At 48.5% G+C, this 16,779-nt stretch overlaps 1 long non-coding RNA gene across 1 annotated transcript in view; it reads left to right on the top strand.

Annotated features, from left to right (window-relative positions):
- The first annotated feature begins 41 nt into the window (after window positions 1-41).
- Window positions 42-16,779, top strand: part of LOC149125870 (uncharacterized) — a 17,772-nt gene continuing 1,034 nt past the window's right edge. Inside the window, exons 1-2 of the long non-coding RNA XR_016234971.1 lie at window positions 42-128; window positions 11,867-12,410. This is a non-coding gene — a long non-coding RNA (uncharacterized LOC149125870). The remainder of the gene's footprint in view (window positions 129-11,866; window positions 12,411-16,779) is intronic.

The following is a 16,779-nucleotide window of genomic DNA, read 5'->3' on the forward strand; positions in this document are numbered from 1 at the left end:
AGCGCCGGCCCGCGAGCATGCGCAAGCCGTGCTTCCGGTTTGCCTGCTCCTGGTGGTGTCCCGACAGTTAGGGTGTCCGGGGCTTCGATCCCGGCGCGCGTCCTGAGAGTTACTCTCCAGCGCCTCAGGTGAGCGGCGGCTCTGTCCGACGGCAGAGCCTGTGCCAAGCGCTTTCGGCCCTGCTTGGTACCGCTTGCTGGCACGGCCCCGGCCGCAGAGCGGATGACATGTGGCGGGCTGTGGAGTCGGCAGTGAGGTACACGGAAATGGAGTGAGGACAGAGTGTGGGACCCAGGGGAGGCGGTGTGGTGTGCGTGGTGGAGGACGGGGGCAGTCCACTGTGGACCTGGTGGAACGTAATTGGTGACGTCTGTGGAGGTGGTGAGGGTGTGCAGGGGATGGTGTGAGGTCTGTGGAGGTGATGTCTGAGATGGTGAGGTGTGGAGGTGATGTCGGTGGAGGTGGTGAGGTGGTGCAGGGAGTGGTGAGTTCTGCAGGAGGTGGTGAGGTGTGGAGAGTGACGTCCGTAGAGGTGGTGGGTATGGGATAGATGGTGATGTTTGTAGGAAGTGGTGAGGTGGGGAGGTGAGGTCTGTGAGAGATGGTGAGGTACAGAGGTGATGTTTGTGGAGATGATGAGTTGTGGAGGGATAGTGATGTCTAGAGGTGGTGAGGTGTGGGGAGATGGTGATGTTTGTGGAGGTGGTGAGGTGTGGAGGTGATGTCTGAGGAGGTGGAGAGGAACAGGTGATGTTTGTGGAGGTGATGAGGTACAGAAGTGACGTCTGTGGAGGTGGTGAGGTATGGAGTTGTTGTTAGGGGTGGAGGTGGTGAGGTGTGGAGGGATGGTGACATCTGTGGAGTTGGAGGTGAGGTCTGTGGAGGTGGTGAGGTATGGAGGTGAGGGTCTGGAGATGGTGAGGTGTGAGGAGATGGTAATGTTTGTGGGAGGTGGTGAGGTATGGAGGGATGCTGACATCTGTGCAGGTGCTAAGATGGGGAGTTGGGGGGGGAGGGGGGGGGGGGGGACCTCTGTGGAGGTGGTGAGGTGTGTAAGGATGGTGTACTGTCTAGTGGAGTTGGAGGTGAGGTCTGTGGAGATGGTGAGGTGTGGAGGGATGGTAATGTTTGTGGAGGTGGTGAGTGTGTGATGGGATGGTGACATCTGTGGAGGTGGTAAGAGTGGAGTTGAATCAGTGGAGGTGGTGAGGTGTGGGGAGATGTAGGTGATGTTTGTGGAAGTGGTGAGGTGAGGTGATGTCTGTGGAGGTGATGAGGTACATAGGTGAGTCTGTGGAGGTAGTGAGGTATGGAGTTGATATATGTGGAGATGTTGAGATGTGGAGGGATGGTGATGTTTGTGGAAGTGGTGAGCTATGGAGGTGATGTCTGTGGAGGGTGTGGAGGTGATGTCTGGTGGAGGTGATGTTGTGGAGGTGGTGAGGTACAGAGGTGATGTCTGTGGAGGTGGTAAGATGCAGAGTTCACCTCTGTGGAGATGGTGAGGTGTGGATAGAGGGTGATGTTTGTGGAATTGGTGAGGTATGGAGGTGAGGTCTGTGGGGGCGGTAAGGTGTGGAGGTGAGTCTGTGGAGATGGTGAGGTACGGAGGTGACGTCTGTGGAGTTGTGTGAGTTATGGGAGAGTGGTGATATCTATAGACATGATGGGCTGTGTAGGAGAAAATGGCATCCATGGTAACATTGGGAGATGGTGTTAGGCAAGGAGTAGGGGAGGGGTCAGGGGGTGGCAGTTGGTGAGATGGGGGATGTAGAATGTTGGAGGGTAACATGGAATGTGTGGTGTGTGAGGGCTTGTGTTTGATGCTGGCTGTACTTCAACAATCCTGAGCAAGGCCAGCCCCAGAATGTTAAAGTAATAAGTCTTGTCAACCAAACTATCCCACGTGAACTTGGCAAAAAAGAAAGCATACTTATTGCTTGAGTTTTGCAGATTATGTCCATTAGGTGATCTTTGGACAGCAGTCCACAGGCTGTCACACAGTGAGGAGCAAGGAAATAACAATGAAAACCCAACTTCTCCCAAACAGGCTACATGCACATAGACAGAGACCTCTGAACCCTTTGGAGATGTGCATGGATGGTCTCAGAATGCTTGATTGTACCTGTAAAATTTATAGTCAAGTCTCTCATTCCTTTGCCTCCACATATATTAAGCCATCGAGAATGCCCTTTTGTTTGCCCTCACAAGCTAAGATAAGAGAAGTTCCAGAGAGATGCTAGGGCTCTGAGCATGGAGGGAGGGGAGAGGACTCCCATCAAGGTCTGTAAGCAGACCCAGAAATGGAGCTGGAGGGGTTAGAGGGTGAGTCTGTGGAGGAAAACGTGGGTCTGGGGGGAGTCTGAGGTCCAGGCGGTGGAGGGGAGCAGGGACTGGAGGAGGAGAGCTGTTTTCTGGGATTGTGCTATGGTCACTGCCTAGTCCGCATTCTTGTGACTTGTGTGGTCCACGTGTGGAACTCTGTTTTGGGCTAGGTCATGGTAGAAAAATCCACAAGTAACCATTTTTATTTGTACAAACCTTGTTTTTCCAAGCAAACATTTTTCATCCCCACCCCCATCACTCCCTTTATCCAGCTCCCCCATCCCTTCCTGTACACACAAGCACAGAGTCCCGCCCCTCCCTTACATACATACGCTATGCTGTGGTAAAACAACATACATACTTCCTGACAGAGAATTCCCAAATTGTTGGGATCTCTTTTTGTATGCAAATGAATCGATTGCTGACTGCAACCCCCAGGTAACTTCAGGATGGGGCCTGTCACCCAGAGAGAGCCTGGCAGGATTAGAGGGTTGGGGCTTTCATCTCTGCTCCCCAGTCACTGAGGGAGAGGAGAGAGGCTGAAGATTGAAAATAGCAGATCATTGCTGGCCAGTGATTTAATCACACTTATGTAAGGGCAAAGCCCCAAAAACGACTGGTCTTGGAAAATTTCTGGATAGCTGAACACCTTGAGATTCCTGGAAAGTAGTGAACCCAGAGGAGGCATGGAAGCTAGGCACCCCTTCCCCATACCCTCACTCCATGTGTATTCCTCTGTGTCTTTTCTAATATCCTTTGTAGATAAATGTGAACCGAGTGGTTCTTCGAGCCTCCTGTTAGGGGTACTTGAGCAAATTAATCCCACTCCTAGGAGGGGGTTCCTGGGGACCCTGATTTACAAACAAATCAGTCAGAAGCACAGGGAAAACCATGTGGATCTATGATTGTCATCCAGTGTGGAGCACTCTTGGGGACCAAGCCCTCAACCTGTGGATTCTGATGCCCTCCAGGTAGACAGTGCCAGAACTGATTGAATGGGAAGATACCCAGCTGGTGTCAGCTGCGGAACTGATTGCTTGCCTGCTGCTCTGGAAAATCCCCATACATGTGGTCACAGAATTGTGCTGTGAGAGTACAGTGGAGAACCTGACTTTGAGTTCTGGTTTCCTACACATATACACAGTTTCTTCCCACCATATCCTCCATGTAAGTATGGAAACGTGTATGTTAACATTTCTAAATTGTAAACTTTTAAAATTTTTAATTAACAATATAACATCTTCCCATATGCGGCCCCGCATGTTACCACCACCTTTTTTTTTTTTTAATTAAACATTTAAGTTGAGTGAAGGATCATGAGAGCCAATGGGGAAGGTATAGGGAACAGAGTATTTATGTTAATCTCAAGATATGGAAGTAGTGGTGCAAAAGTTTGGCTAATGGGGAAGATATGTAGTCCACACAGGTGTTGCCCAGACGAATTTCCTGCAGTCCTGTGGCTCAGACCAAGTGCTTGAGACCTGTGTGCTCCCCAAGATCAAGGAGGCAACCATTCCTGTAAACTCTGAGAGGTGCACCTCTAGAGCCAGATGTTTGGTGCCATGCTTCTCCTTGTCCACACGGTGGCCCTCTGGTTTTAGTATCAGCACTGTTGCAAACGTGGAGCCTGAGAGGTGGGCTGGAACAGAGGTGTCTGTCAGCCTGGGGCCCCTGGTTAGACCTACATACAGGATCTGAACTCCTGAGACCAGGTTAGTCAGACAGAAAACAACAGGACAGGAGTTTCATTAGAATGTAGTGAGGATGGAATATAGTATCTGTTCTCTCCTAAGTGCCAAGTGCATGCCCTGTGTGTAGACTTTGGTATTGGGATGTGACACCCCCAGACAGTGTGACTAGAACCTCCTCCTCGGGTGGAGATGGGAACCAGTGAGGGAGTGGGAAAGAGGGTCTGCTGTATTAAGAGCAGGAGACCAGGCAATGGAAAAGCCGGCCAGCTGTGCCGTCCACCCCCGCGCACACACAGTGCCTCACTGTTCTCTTTCCAGCCTTAAGGTAGTGGAAGGTGTGCAGAATGTAGCTTGTTTGGTGACTTTGGAAATTATCTAAAAAGAGGATGTTTTACTTGATACCAAGTCCCCTCAAGGGGCACATGTCTGATGGAAATACTGAAAGAAACCCATTAAAACCAGTTGCAGTGTTATGAGTGCAGTTTTTGTGTGTCTGCTGTCATCTTCCCCAAGAGCGCCACTGGTGTGTGGATCAGCTCCTTGCCATGACCTCTCACGGTCATTTGCTCTGTATTCACAAGATCTGCACAGGTCTCCAGGCACACCATCTGCATGGGTTGAGGCTCATTCAAGATTGTAGCACAGGGCACCAAATGAGGACTCCCTGGAACTTAGTGAGGGAATAGACATATTCAGCATAGATCATTGGTGCCCATGTGTGCAGGAGGCTGCCCAAAAGCCCCCCTCCTTTGATGCTCCCCTGCTCTAAGAGCAGATTGGGTTGAACGACCATGGTTGTGAACATGTACAGGAGCTCCCTAGGTGTCGAAGTGCTGGATGGGGGCCATTGCATTCGGGAGATGGGGGTGCTGCTTGAGCAGAGATCTGAAGGAAGAAGCCCTCAACCAGAGTCCCTGGGGAAGCAGTGACCTCTTAGGAGCTCTGAGGCTGAAATGGAAAGGCTGAGGGAGGCTAGAGTGGAGAGAGAAGCGCTAAATAGTGGACACCAGAGGGCCATTCAGAGCCCATTAGGAGGAGGATGTTACCAAAAGAGTGTTGGGAAGGGGTCTTGACAGAAGACTGAACATTTTCTAATTCTGCTTTTTAAATTTTTTTAAAGATTTATTTTGTTTAATTGAAAGAGTGACAGGGAGAGAGCAGTGAGAAAGATCTTCCATTTGCCAGTTCACTCCCCAAATGACCCCAACAGCCAGTACTGGGCAAGGCCTGAAATCAGGAACTCCATCTGGGTCTCCCACTTGGGGGCAGAAGCCCATGTACTTGGGCCATCTTCCATTGCCTTTCCAGGTGCAATTAAGCCGGAAACTGGATTGGAAGCAGAGCAGCTGGGACTTGAACCGGCACTCCAGTGTTAGAACCTATTGTCTCAGGTGGCAGCTTAACATCCTGCACTATAATACTGGACCTTCATTCTGTTTTTATGACTCTAATTGGCTGATGGATGTAAAATGGATGGTGAGGGAGGCAGCAAACAGGTTGGAGTGAGGGTTTTATCAAGGTGAGTGATGACCCCTGCTTTGGGCAGGTCATGGCTGTGGAGATGGGAGGAATTGCTCCTGGATTGTTGGGAGGATGAAGAAGCAAGGAATCCATGAGAACTCCTTGGTCCTTGGAACCTTTGTTGAGAAAAGTATGATACAGTGGAGGCCTGTGAAATCACCGTTAAAGCCTTGGCAGTTTCTGTACTTGTTACGTACATTTAAGCACCACCAGCCTTGAGGATGACATCTAATGCCATGGTGCTTTTTGTACTCATTTGGGAAGAGAAGATTGCTAATGAGACCAAGGTTGTGTCTAGTTAGGCAGGTATAAAAGGAAGAAGCAGCAAAGGAGATGAAAACAAGTACCCATAAAATTGGATGCAGGAAGCCACGTCACAGGCAACTTTGAGGAGGATTGTCATCTTGCACAGGTATTAGCTCCGGTGTTGCAGAGCATTGACTTTGGCCACCCAGAGGCTGCTGGAGGTGAGTAGTGGGGATGGAGCCTGTCAGAAGGTGCCAGGTTGTTGGGAGGCTGAGGTGAGGAAGCAGTGAGTGTATGAAAGCAAGTACTGGGAAGGAAGAAGGTGTCAAGAAGGTGGAGTATGCTTTTTTTAATGTGGAGATCTTAGAGCATGTTTGTAAACTGAGATGAGGTGACCTAGGAAAGGGATTGGCAAGCTACAGCCCATGGGTCAAGTCCAGCTGCCACATTTTTTGTAAATGAATTTCTGTTGGGACAACTGTGCCCCCTTGTTGATGTATTTTTCTGAACTGTTTGGACTCCAGAAGGGCAGATTTACATAGTTGTGGCAGAGACCTGTGGCCTACAAAGCCCATACAGTATTTATTGCCTATCCCTTAACTGACCAGGTTTTCAGTGCCTGGGATGGAAGAGATGGAGATATCAGTGATGCGTGGAGAGGAAGAAGGGTTGGGGGGGTTGAGGGCTGGAGAGGAAGGCCTCATCTTCGAAGGGAGCAGGGACTCTTTCTGGGAATTCTGTAGGACAGGTGTGTCATACAGGGCAGGAGGTAAGTATGGAGGGTGTAGGGGCTGTGTGTGTAGTTGTGGCTTCAGATGCTCCGTGTGAATGTTTTTTTCCCTTTGGCCCTTCCACTTCATCTTTGTTTACTTTGGGTTTTTGGGAAAGGTGCCCTGGAAACTTTTGGTAGGAAGAGTTGTTGCTCATGTTTCTGTTTCTTCCTTGGTGTTTATCAAGCATGAGTACTTTCCTTGTGTTTATTATCTATAATGTGATAGGGAGAAATGCTGTGGTCGTTCACCTCCTAATCTTTTTTTCCTGTCCTTTCTTTTTCTTTTGAAATTTTAGGGTATTTTAGAGCTGGTGTTGTTCTTAGGTTTTTCATTTATTTTAATGGTGGATAAACGGAGGTCCAGAAGGTGAGGTAACTTTTTCCAAAGTCGTAAAGTTTGGGGCAGAGCTTAAGGAGCTGGAGTTGGAACCACAGATGCAGTAGCTATTTGGGGACTTTGTGCCTAGTTGTACTCCTTGCTTGTGGAAAACTTCACACTAGTGCATGCCCAGAGTCAGGTAACCGCTAATCCAAATTCACTGAATGATGGGGGGTGGGGGGCTGGGGAGAAAGTGAGTGAGCAAGTAAATGAGCAAGTATGAGTGCTCCCCCATCTGCTGATTCACCCCCTAAATGCTCACAATAGCTAGAGCTGGAACTGGAATTTCAATCCAGGTTTTCCACGTGAATGGCAAAGACCAAAGTACCTGAGCCAATACCTGCCACATTATGGGGTGCACATTAGCAGGAAGCTGAACTTGGGAATAGGAATTAGGACTGGAACCCATGCACTCAGATAAGAGATGTGGGTATCCCAGTTAACATACTAACCACAAGGCCAAATGCCTGCCCCACAAATTCAGTTTCCCTGCTGTGTCTGGGGGCCCTCTGGATCCAGGGAATGGCGGCGAACCAGATGTGGTCCCCCCCTCCTGGTGTATCAGGGTGTGTCCCAGCAATGAGTAGGCTCTTTGAGCCAGGAGATAGAGGCAAGGCTGTCTTCATGGGCTGACTTGTGATTCAGTACTGGGGCTCCTCACCTAGGAGAGAAAGGCTTGTGGTTCACTCTGATTCATTCCACACAGTGTGAGATAGTGTCGCACAGGAAAGGCTGCTTCTTCCCATTCCGGGGAGCTGCTGTGTGGCCTGCTGTGTGTCAGGGAGGGGGTCATACTGCAGGCTCACCGCGAAGCCTCCTCTCAGAGAGACAAGGCCAACCTTCTGTACAGAAGCAGCTGAGAAAATCTCAGCTTTCCAGTGACATCAGGCCGTGAACTTCCTGGTTCCTTTCATCACACAGCCTTCCTGAGTTGAGTGTGCCAGGTGTTTTGTTTGTTTTCAATGTGGAGGTTCCTACTCGCTCTGGCTCAGGATAGGATCTTAGGGGGCTGGCCTTATATTACCAGCAGCCTCCAGTTCTCCTGTGTGACCTGGGGTGGACTGAGTGGCAACTTACTATTAGACCTCTGCTGCTTTCTGTTCTAGCCCTGTCGTGTTCTCCACACTGCAGAAGGCCTGCCTTTCCTGTAGTTTCAGTCCTCTGCAGTGGGCAATTCTATGCAGTCTTGTAGCTAGTGTTTAGGTGTCTATGCTCTGTCTGATGACCTGCATGTTCCTTTGGTGTCTGAACTGTGTGTTACATCTGCTGAAGTCCAGATCCCGAGACTGCTGCTTTCTAAGAATCCATGCTCATGTGACATGCTTAGTGGTGCCTGAAGGGAGAGGGAAGATTGCCATATAGGCACTATGCTCACTCAGGAGACAAAGGGGAGTGAGTCAGATTAGGTTATCCCTAAGGTCCCTCCAACGCAAGAAATTTTTACTACTTTTAAGTCTCATGCCTGAATTTTATTTTGTGGTGACAGCCGTTATTCTCATATGTAAGGTTATCTTTCCCTTAGGCTTGTCCTGGTTTCAAGTACTGGTAATTCAAGCAGGTAGCCTGGAGATTGTTGGGGGTGACTAATGGTAACTGATTGGCATGCATGCATTTCTGGCAGATTTGGGCCTGCCTTGCTATTGTGACTAACAGAGAGTATAGAATGTATTTGTAAAATAGTTGGCTGGATTACCATAGAAGCTGAGCTTACATAACAGTGGAATGCAAGGGCCCGATGTGTTGTGGCACAGTAGAGGAAGCCTCTGTTTGTGATACCCGCATCCTATATCACAGTACCAGTTGTGTCCCAGTTTGCTCTGCTTCCGACTCCCAGCTCCCTGCTAATGAACCTGGGAAAGCAGCAGAAGATGGCCCCAGTGCTTTGGCCCCTGCCACCCATGTGGGTGACCTGGTGAAGCTTCTGGTTCCTTGCTTTGACCTGTCTCAGACCTGGCTGTTGTGGCCATTTAGGGGGAGTGAATCAGTAAATGGAAGATACCTCTCCCTCTCCTTCCTCACCCTTTGAATAAATAAATCTTTTTCAAAACAATGGAGCCCAATCATTTTGTATTAATCAGGCACCTGAGTTTTGTATACATTACATATTGCATATGATCATATGCAATATCATATGATCATATTGCATATGATCAGATAGTAAAAACTAATAGCAAGTTCTAGGTGTGTCTATGCCTTGTGTTCATCAAATAAATGGATTCAAGACAAAAATGGCAGACACTTTCTTTTCTAATAGAAGGGGCTAAGCTCGCCTTGGTGACCTTGTACATATCGTTGTGGTTAACTTGACTGGAACAAAACTGGTCAGTGTGTCTCCTACAGTGCTTAATTAAGGCTGCTGTCAATGGGACTCTAAGCAGCAGGGTGAAGCCAACCTGTAGGATTGACCTAATTTATAACCCCAAGGGCCCAGGGAACAAACACCACACTTGGAAAGTTAGGGCTGGGGATAGAATTGCCCTCTGAGAGGTTCCAATCAAGTAGATGAGTAGCATCCTACTGTGTTCTGAGCATAGCAGATCTGTCCATGAGAAGATGAGCACAAGGGAAACTTGGGAGGGCTGGAGAGAGAGAGGGCCCTGGGGGCATAAGGAGGCAGCTGGCTGTGGTCACTCCCATCAGCTTTCCTGCTGTCCTCCACAGCTGCTGCAGGGCTGCGCACGTACCTGATGCCTGTTTGCCTGCATTACTGAAGGACATGTCTGTCCACAATGGGCTATGTGTACCACAAGTGCCATAAGGTCATGACAGAGCTGAAAGTTTCCTGTTACCTAGTGATATCATAGCTGTTGTGACATTGCAGCACGTGTGCCTTCCCTCACCTGTTTGTAGTGCTTGCTGTTATTAGCACACCTACCTTGTGGCCAGTCACGTGTGCATACATGCATGTATACATACACAATGTGTATGTACAGTTACATAAGGTATATGACACATGATGTACTATAATTGTTATCGTTATTTTAGAGTGTGCTTCTTCTACTTATAAGGAAGTTTACTGTAAGACAGCCTGCTGGGGGCCCGGCTCTGTGGCACAGGAGGTAAAGCCGCTGCCTGCAGTGTCAGCATCCCGTATGGGCACCAGTTTGAGTCCCAGCTGCTCCACTTCCAATCCAGCTCTCTGCCATGGCCTAGGAAAGCAGTAGAAGATGGTCCAAGTCCTTGGGCCACTGCACCCACATGGGAGACCCCGGAAGAAGCCCCCTGGCTTCAGATCGGCACAGCTCCGGCCATCTGGGGAGTGAACCAGTGAATGGAAGACCTCTCTCTGTCTCTGTCTGTACCTCTCTGTAGCTCTGCCTTTCGGATAATGAAGGCTAAATCTTAAAAAAAAAAAAAAAAAAAAGACAGCCTTCTGTGTTAGACCTGTCAACAGCTTCACACAACTCAGGGTCACCACATCGCTTGACTGCATCAAGATGCTGCATGGGGGGCATTGGTCTCTACCATCTGGGTTCGTGTAAGGGCATGCTGTGATTTTGTCCACACAGGGACAAAGTCATCTAATGATGCATTTTTTTCAGAACATGTCCCTGTACCATTTGGTATGTGGTGAACTTAGTTTCCGTATCACTAGAAATCTCATTTTGATATAGTCTCTTAAAATGTGGGGTCCATCTTTTTGTGTCTTGCCCATCCTTGTATTGCTTGCTGTGGTGTCTAGTACAATAATGATCTTGTCAAAATCTGGTCGCAGGGAGTGTAACTCAGTGAGAAAATGAATGGGACTCCAGCAGACCCAAGCCCAGCAAGACAGGGACTGTGCCAGTGTTGCTTCTTTCTTGCATTCTGCCCAACACAGCATATGGTGCCTTGCAGGGGGCTCACAAGCCTGTGAGCTGACCCATAATAATCCGTGTCCTGTAGCCATTTTGTGCAAAACCCACACTTTGCAGTATTTTAAGGGATGATGCAGTAGTCACTCTGTTATAAATGGTGTTATATAATCAGTAAATTTGTGTTGTGTGTGTGTGTGTGTGTGTGTAAAAGAGCCGGTGAAACAGAGGCACACAGGAAGAGGGAGGGAGGTGGGAAGAGAGAGAAGGAGAATTGAAAGAAATGCCCCATTAAAGCTTGACCACTGTCGACTTGGGAATCCCACAGGCCCAGGCATTACCACACCTGGCTCCTGCCCAGTCAGTGCTGTAAACTCATGGTTGAACCTTGTCTGAGGCCCTCATCCTATTAACTATATTCATCTGTGAGATGGTTGGACTAAAAATAATACAAGGTTAATGCAGACCTGACAGCCATGGTTTTTTCATAATGCATTGATAGGTGTCAATACAAATGTGAAAATGCTGTACTATTTATGGTGACACCCAGCTGTACTACTTATGGTGAGCCACCCAGGTGTATATACATATACATTTATATATGTATATGATTTATATATATGTATATGAATTTATGGCATAGAAATTTCAGAAGGGCACTGTGAATAGAAACCTTTATGACTTTCCAGTGACAAAGACATCACAGCCACAAGATTTGTGTCTGTGGGAAGGATCTGAGATTGACAGCCACCTGTCAAGACCAAGGAATGAGGCCTGGGACCCAGGGTAGTGGCTCCAATAATTCCCACTTCAAGGCATGTCCTCCGTGGGATGCTGATCCAAGGGGGCTTACTCCCAAGGAGCACAGAAGTGAAGGGTCTTGTATTGGGGATGGGAGAGTTTGAAGTCTACCCATTTGGAGGAGACAGGCATGAGTCTGGGACTGTGGGGTCTCTATTATGATCACAACTGTCTCCTCATCTCTAGTTAGAGGTGTTGTCTCTTGTCAGTATACACAGAGCCTTGAACTGCCTTTGTGGCTGCCTGTCATGGTGGTCGGTTTCTGAGTGTCTCTAGCCAAAGTTAGGCTCTGTGTTCAGCTTCCCCAGCCTACCAACCCGTCTCTCTTGTTCCTCAGAGGCAGAGGCTGCAGCCTCCATGAGGCACAACCACACCAGGGAAAGATGAGCAGAGACATCTGCATCCATGCCTGGCCCTGCTCCTACTACTTGGACCTTGAGAAACGATGGGTCCCTGGGAAGCTGTCCTTAACGGCGCTCTCACTGAAGTTCACAGCGGACAGAGCTGGTGAGGTTCTTGTTGGCTTTCCCCTCTCCAGCATCACTGAAGTGAAGAAGGAGGCTTCACATTTCATCTTCAGCTCCATCACCATCCTGGAAAAGGACCATGGCAAGCACTGGTTCAGCTCCTTGCGGCCCAGTCGCAATGTAGTCTTCACCATCATTGGCACTTCTGAGGGAGCTGCTGCTGTCCCAGCCAGGAGCTGCTATGAACACTGTGTTGTCCCCCTCAACCCGGGGGAAGGAGCTCACTGGATTGATGGCTAGGTCCCAGAAGCGTCTGGAAGATACTGCGAAGGTCCTTCACCACCAGGGTGAGCAGCTGGGCAGTGTCATGAGGGGCCTGGAGAAGATGGAGTCAGACCTGGATGTGGCTGACAGGTGGGCTAGCCAAGAAATTGCTCTGGCTCAGCCAGGGCAGGGTGCATGTTTGGTTCCGTACCAAAACATGTTCTGAGAACAAGACTGAGAGACACACACACCTGCATTGCCACAGCATGTGGGACACACACGGTGAGACACACGCACCTGCAAGGCACAGCATGTGGGACACACTTGGGGAGAGACACGCACCTACATTGCACAGCATGTGGGACACACATGGTGAGACACATGCACTTGCATTGCACAGCATTTGTGGGACACACACGGTAGGACACACGCCTGCATTGCAAAGCATGTGGGACATACGTGATGAGGGGACACACACCTGCATTGCACAGCATGTGGGACACACATGGTGAGAGACACACCTTGCAAGGCACAGCATGTGGCACACACATAGTGAGACACTGGTGTGAGCTGTGTGAGTAAATTGTGTACACACCATTGTGTGGTATACAAGGTGAGAGACACAGGCATTGAGCTGTGTGAGTGATGTGTTCCTGTCAGTGAAGCTCCTATTTGGTGATCAGGACACCACTTGCCTCACACATTGTGGTTGGGAGAGTGAGTTTTGGTGAATTTTTGTTTATTTCCATTTTATTTGCGAGGCAGAGAGAGAGAGAGTCGAAAACAAAGAGATCCTCTAACTGCTGGTCCACTCCTCAAATGCTCACAACAGCCAGAGCTGGGCCAAGCCATAGCCAGGAAGTCAATCCAGGTCTTTCACATTGGGAGCAGAGACCTAAGTATTTGAGAAATCATGTGCTGTATCCCAGGGTGCTCATTAGCAGCAAGCTGAATTGGAACTGATGTAGCCAGAACTCCAACTAATTTAGAATGCAGTTGTCTCAAGAGTGCATCTTAACCCTCTACAACAAATGCCCCTTTTACTTCATTTCAAACAGTTCGTTCTTCCTGGGACTCCCTTTTTTTTTTTTTTTTTTTTTTTTTACATCTGACAACCTGGACTGTTCTTGTAATGTTATTCTATTCTCACGTTGCCTCTTTTTTTTTTTTTCATGGTACTGTGTGTATCTTGCGTTTTTATATCTCTTCTATTTCTGTTACACTTCATTATAGGAATTAATTTTTTCCCCAGTGCTTCTCTTGAGTGGCATCTTGATCTTTCTTCTGGATGATGCCTCCCGCATGTTATCACTGGCATTGTTTCACACTTTTTGGGGGGGGGGGGCCTGCTTTTTCCTGCATACTTTTTCTCTGTTTTATTATGTGTTTTTCTCTTCAGAAACATCTCTCTTCTCATGGTGCCCATGTGTTTGGGGCTCTCAGGGGCTGGACTCTGGGCTATAGCCTTTAGGTTTTGGGCCCACAGCATTCTGGCTGGAGCATGAGCCTTTTTAGGGGCTTCTCCTGGTTCTTACTTCCTTCTCCCCTCACATACTCCTCAGCTGACACCACTGGATACAGAAGTCCCAACCTCCTGCCTCCGGGAAGCAGCAGTTATGTGCCTGGGGTGACCAGTTCAGTGTGCTTCTCCCAGGCAGGCTTGCCACTGGCTGTGTCTCTCTGGGCCACACTCCACCCCCTGCTCCACATGTTGCTGGTTCTATCTCTTCCAGGCCATTCTGGGTTCTGTGATGCATGTTGGGTTGCTTTTCATATTTTCCTGATGCTGGCTGACAGCTTCTTTTCTTGGATCTGCTAGGTTAATCTGTTTTGCAGTTTCCAAAATTTTGTTGCTGTTGTATCTTCTCTTTGCCCTTGGGAAAACCCTGTGTGTTCGATCTGCCATCTTTAGCTGCACTCTCTGGCCTTTATCTGTGAAGGTATGTCCTTGAGTTTGTTTTCTTAGCACACCAAGCTCAAGATTTTCTATTTTAAACCTCTATCCTTATTTTTCTAAACGTAGTTCTGTTCCTGGCACTCCAGTATAGGATGCAGACCTCCCAAGTGGCTACATAACCCATTGTGCCACAATGTCCAGGAGACAAGTCTTTGTTCTGCTTAGATCTTCAAATGATCAGAGGCCCAGGCATGTTATGGGACTCCATCTGCTTTATCAAAGTCCAGTGATTTAAATGTTAATCGCATCAAAAACACCTTTGCAGAAACCTCCAGAATAGCTTGACATGTGTGGGCTCTGTGGCTAGGTGGTCACATAGCATTAGCTATCACACTTGGGAAGTCTGCACTCTGCTCTTTGGGCTGTGGGATTCCAGAGCCCTTCTGATGGGGCCTCAGTCACAGTGGGTTCTCTTCTCCTCTCCAGTTCACTGTGAGTTGTGACCTGGGGCTGGACTACAAGGGCTTCCACAGATAAAGGAACAGGAGGGCACTGTACAGTTGAGGACCTGGCCTGGGCCTGGGTGAGCACAGCTTCTCTCTCCTCAGCTGCAGGTCAGGGGCTCTTGTGAACAGAGACGGCATTTCTTTTGAGTGTCATCATTTGTTTCAGTTCCTAGGTGAAGCAAAGACAGTTTGGGGATGAACATCTCCACTGCAGCTGGTTCCCGCCTTCTTGTGCATCTGGGCTAGATATCAGAAACTTGAAAGAGATTTATAAAGCATGCTTTCTCATTTGCCATGTTGGCCTAGGCAGTCCCATTGTTTGTTTTTGATTCCTGCTAGGAAATGTGGTTAGGAACGTACTCCCTTGGTATTTGTGAGTCTTGGACTCCTCTCTCCATGTTGTGTTCCCTCTTCCCAAAATCTTCAAAGATGAGTTGAAGAGGAACAGAGTCCTAGTATTGTTAGGTCAGCTGCAGACGCCTGTCTGACCAGCCCTTGACTAAATTGCCAAGGTCTCCTCATTGGTTCCTGACTTCAAGCCTGGAGAGCCTGTAGCACTGTTGCCCTACTGCATGGTCATTTTGTACTTGCCCAGTTCGTGGGCAGCTTCCTCCCAGAGAACAGCCTGTGTTAGTCAGCTTTGCATTGCCCAATGTAATACCTGAGGCAACTTAACTTCATAAAGAGGAAAGGTTTGTATAGCCCATAATTTCAGAAGTTCCAAAAGTCCAAGATCAGGAGGTCCTAATGGTTTTGACCTCGATGAGGGTACAGATGTGGCAACAGTGGGAGCTTAGGTCAGAACAGGAAGTGACACCCGGAACCAGAGCAGAGAAAGAAAGGAAAGAGATCTGAGTTTCCACGGTCCCTTCCCAAGGCAGTGTCCACAGTAACCCAAGAGCCTCCTAAAGGTTCTACGACCTCTGAGCTCTGAGCCTTTTCTTACAGACATCTGGGGGACATTCTAGTATCCAAACCATAGCAAAGCCTATTTCTGGTCTAGACCATCCTCAGGGGTTGTGAGGCCTGGCTGTCTTGTTTTATTTTATTTTATTTTTTTTTTTTATATTTTTATTTTTTTATTTTGACAGGCAGAGTGGACAGTGAGAGAGAGAGAGACAGAGAGAAAGGTCTTCCTTTTGCCGCTGGTTCACCCTCCAATGGCCGCCGCAGCCGGCGCGGCCGGCGCACCGCGCTAATCCGAGGCAGGAGCCAGGAGCCAGGTGCCTTTCCCTGGTCCCCCATGGGGGCAGGGCCCAAGCACCGGGCCATCCTCCACACACTCCCAGCCACAGCAGAGGGCTAGCCTGGAAGAGGGGGCAACCGGGACAGAATCGGTGCCCCGGACCGGGGACTAAGAAACCCGGGGCCGGCGCCGCTAGGCGGAGGATTAGCCCAGTGAGCCGCGCGCCGGCCAAGCTCGGCTGTCTTGACACTTCCCTCGAACCAGCACCTTTATGCTTTGAGTAGTGAGAAGAAACTTCTTAACACCAGGGCCCTTGAATGCCTGGCTGCTTGTGTTCTCATTCTGTTCCTTTTATACTCTTAAAATCACTGTCAGAATGGATGGGCTGCGTGGTCTGTGGTTCTGCTGAAAGAGCCATGTCATAACATCTGACCTGGGGTCTGTGATCTAAGGACATCTAGGCCTTCTTCCACAACAGACTTGTGGATGCACGCAGGCACAGTGCTCTCAGGAGGTGTTACAAAATTTGGCTTTTAGGCTCTGGAGTGAACAAAAGCACAACACAGTAAGACAAAGATATCATCTGATTTTAGGATTATCGAGGTATAATTGACAAAATTTGTATGTATTTAAGGTATATAACTTGATGTTTTGATATATATAAATGCATACATTGTGAAATAATCACCAAAATCAAAGTTTAAAAAAATTATTTAAGTTATACAAGTTTCATGTATTTCATACATACAGATTTGAGAACATAGTGATACTTCTACCCCTCCCTCCCTCTCTCCTGCCCATGCTGCAACCCTCCTTTTCTCCTCCCTCCCCCATTCCCACTCTAAATTTTGACAAAGGTCTATTTTCAGCTTCACTTAATGATCATAAGGTTAATCCTACATTAAGTGAAGAGTCAACAAATAGTATGAA

Source organism: Oryctolagus cuniculus, chromosome 6 (genome assembly GCF_051225735.1).
Source record: "Oryctolagus cuniculus isolate XC-2025 breed Fujian yellow rabbit chromosome 6, ASM5122573v1, whole genome shotgun sequence".
Lineage (NCBI taxonomy): Eukaryota > Metazoa > Chordata > Mammalia > Lagomorpha > Leporidae > Oryctolagus > Oryctolagus cuniculus.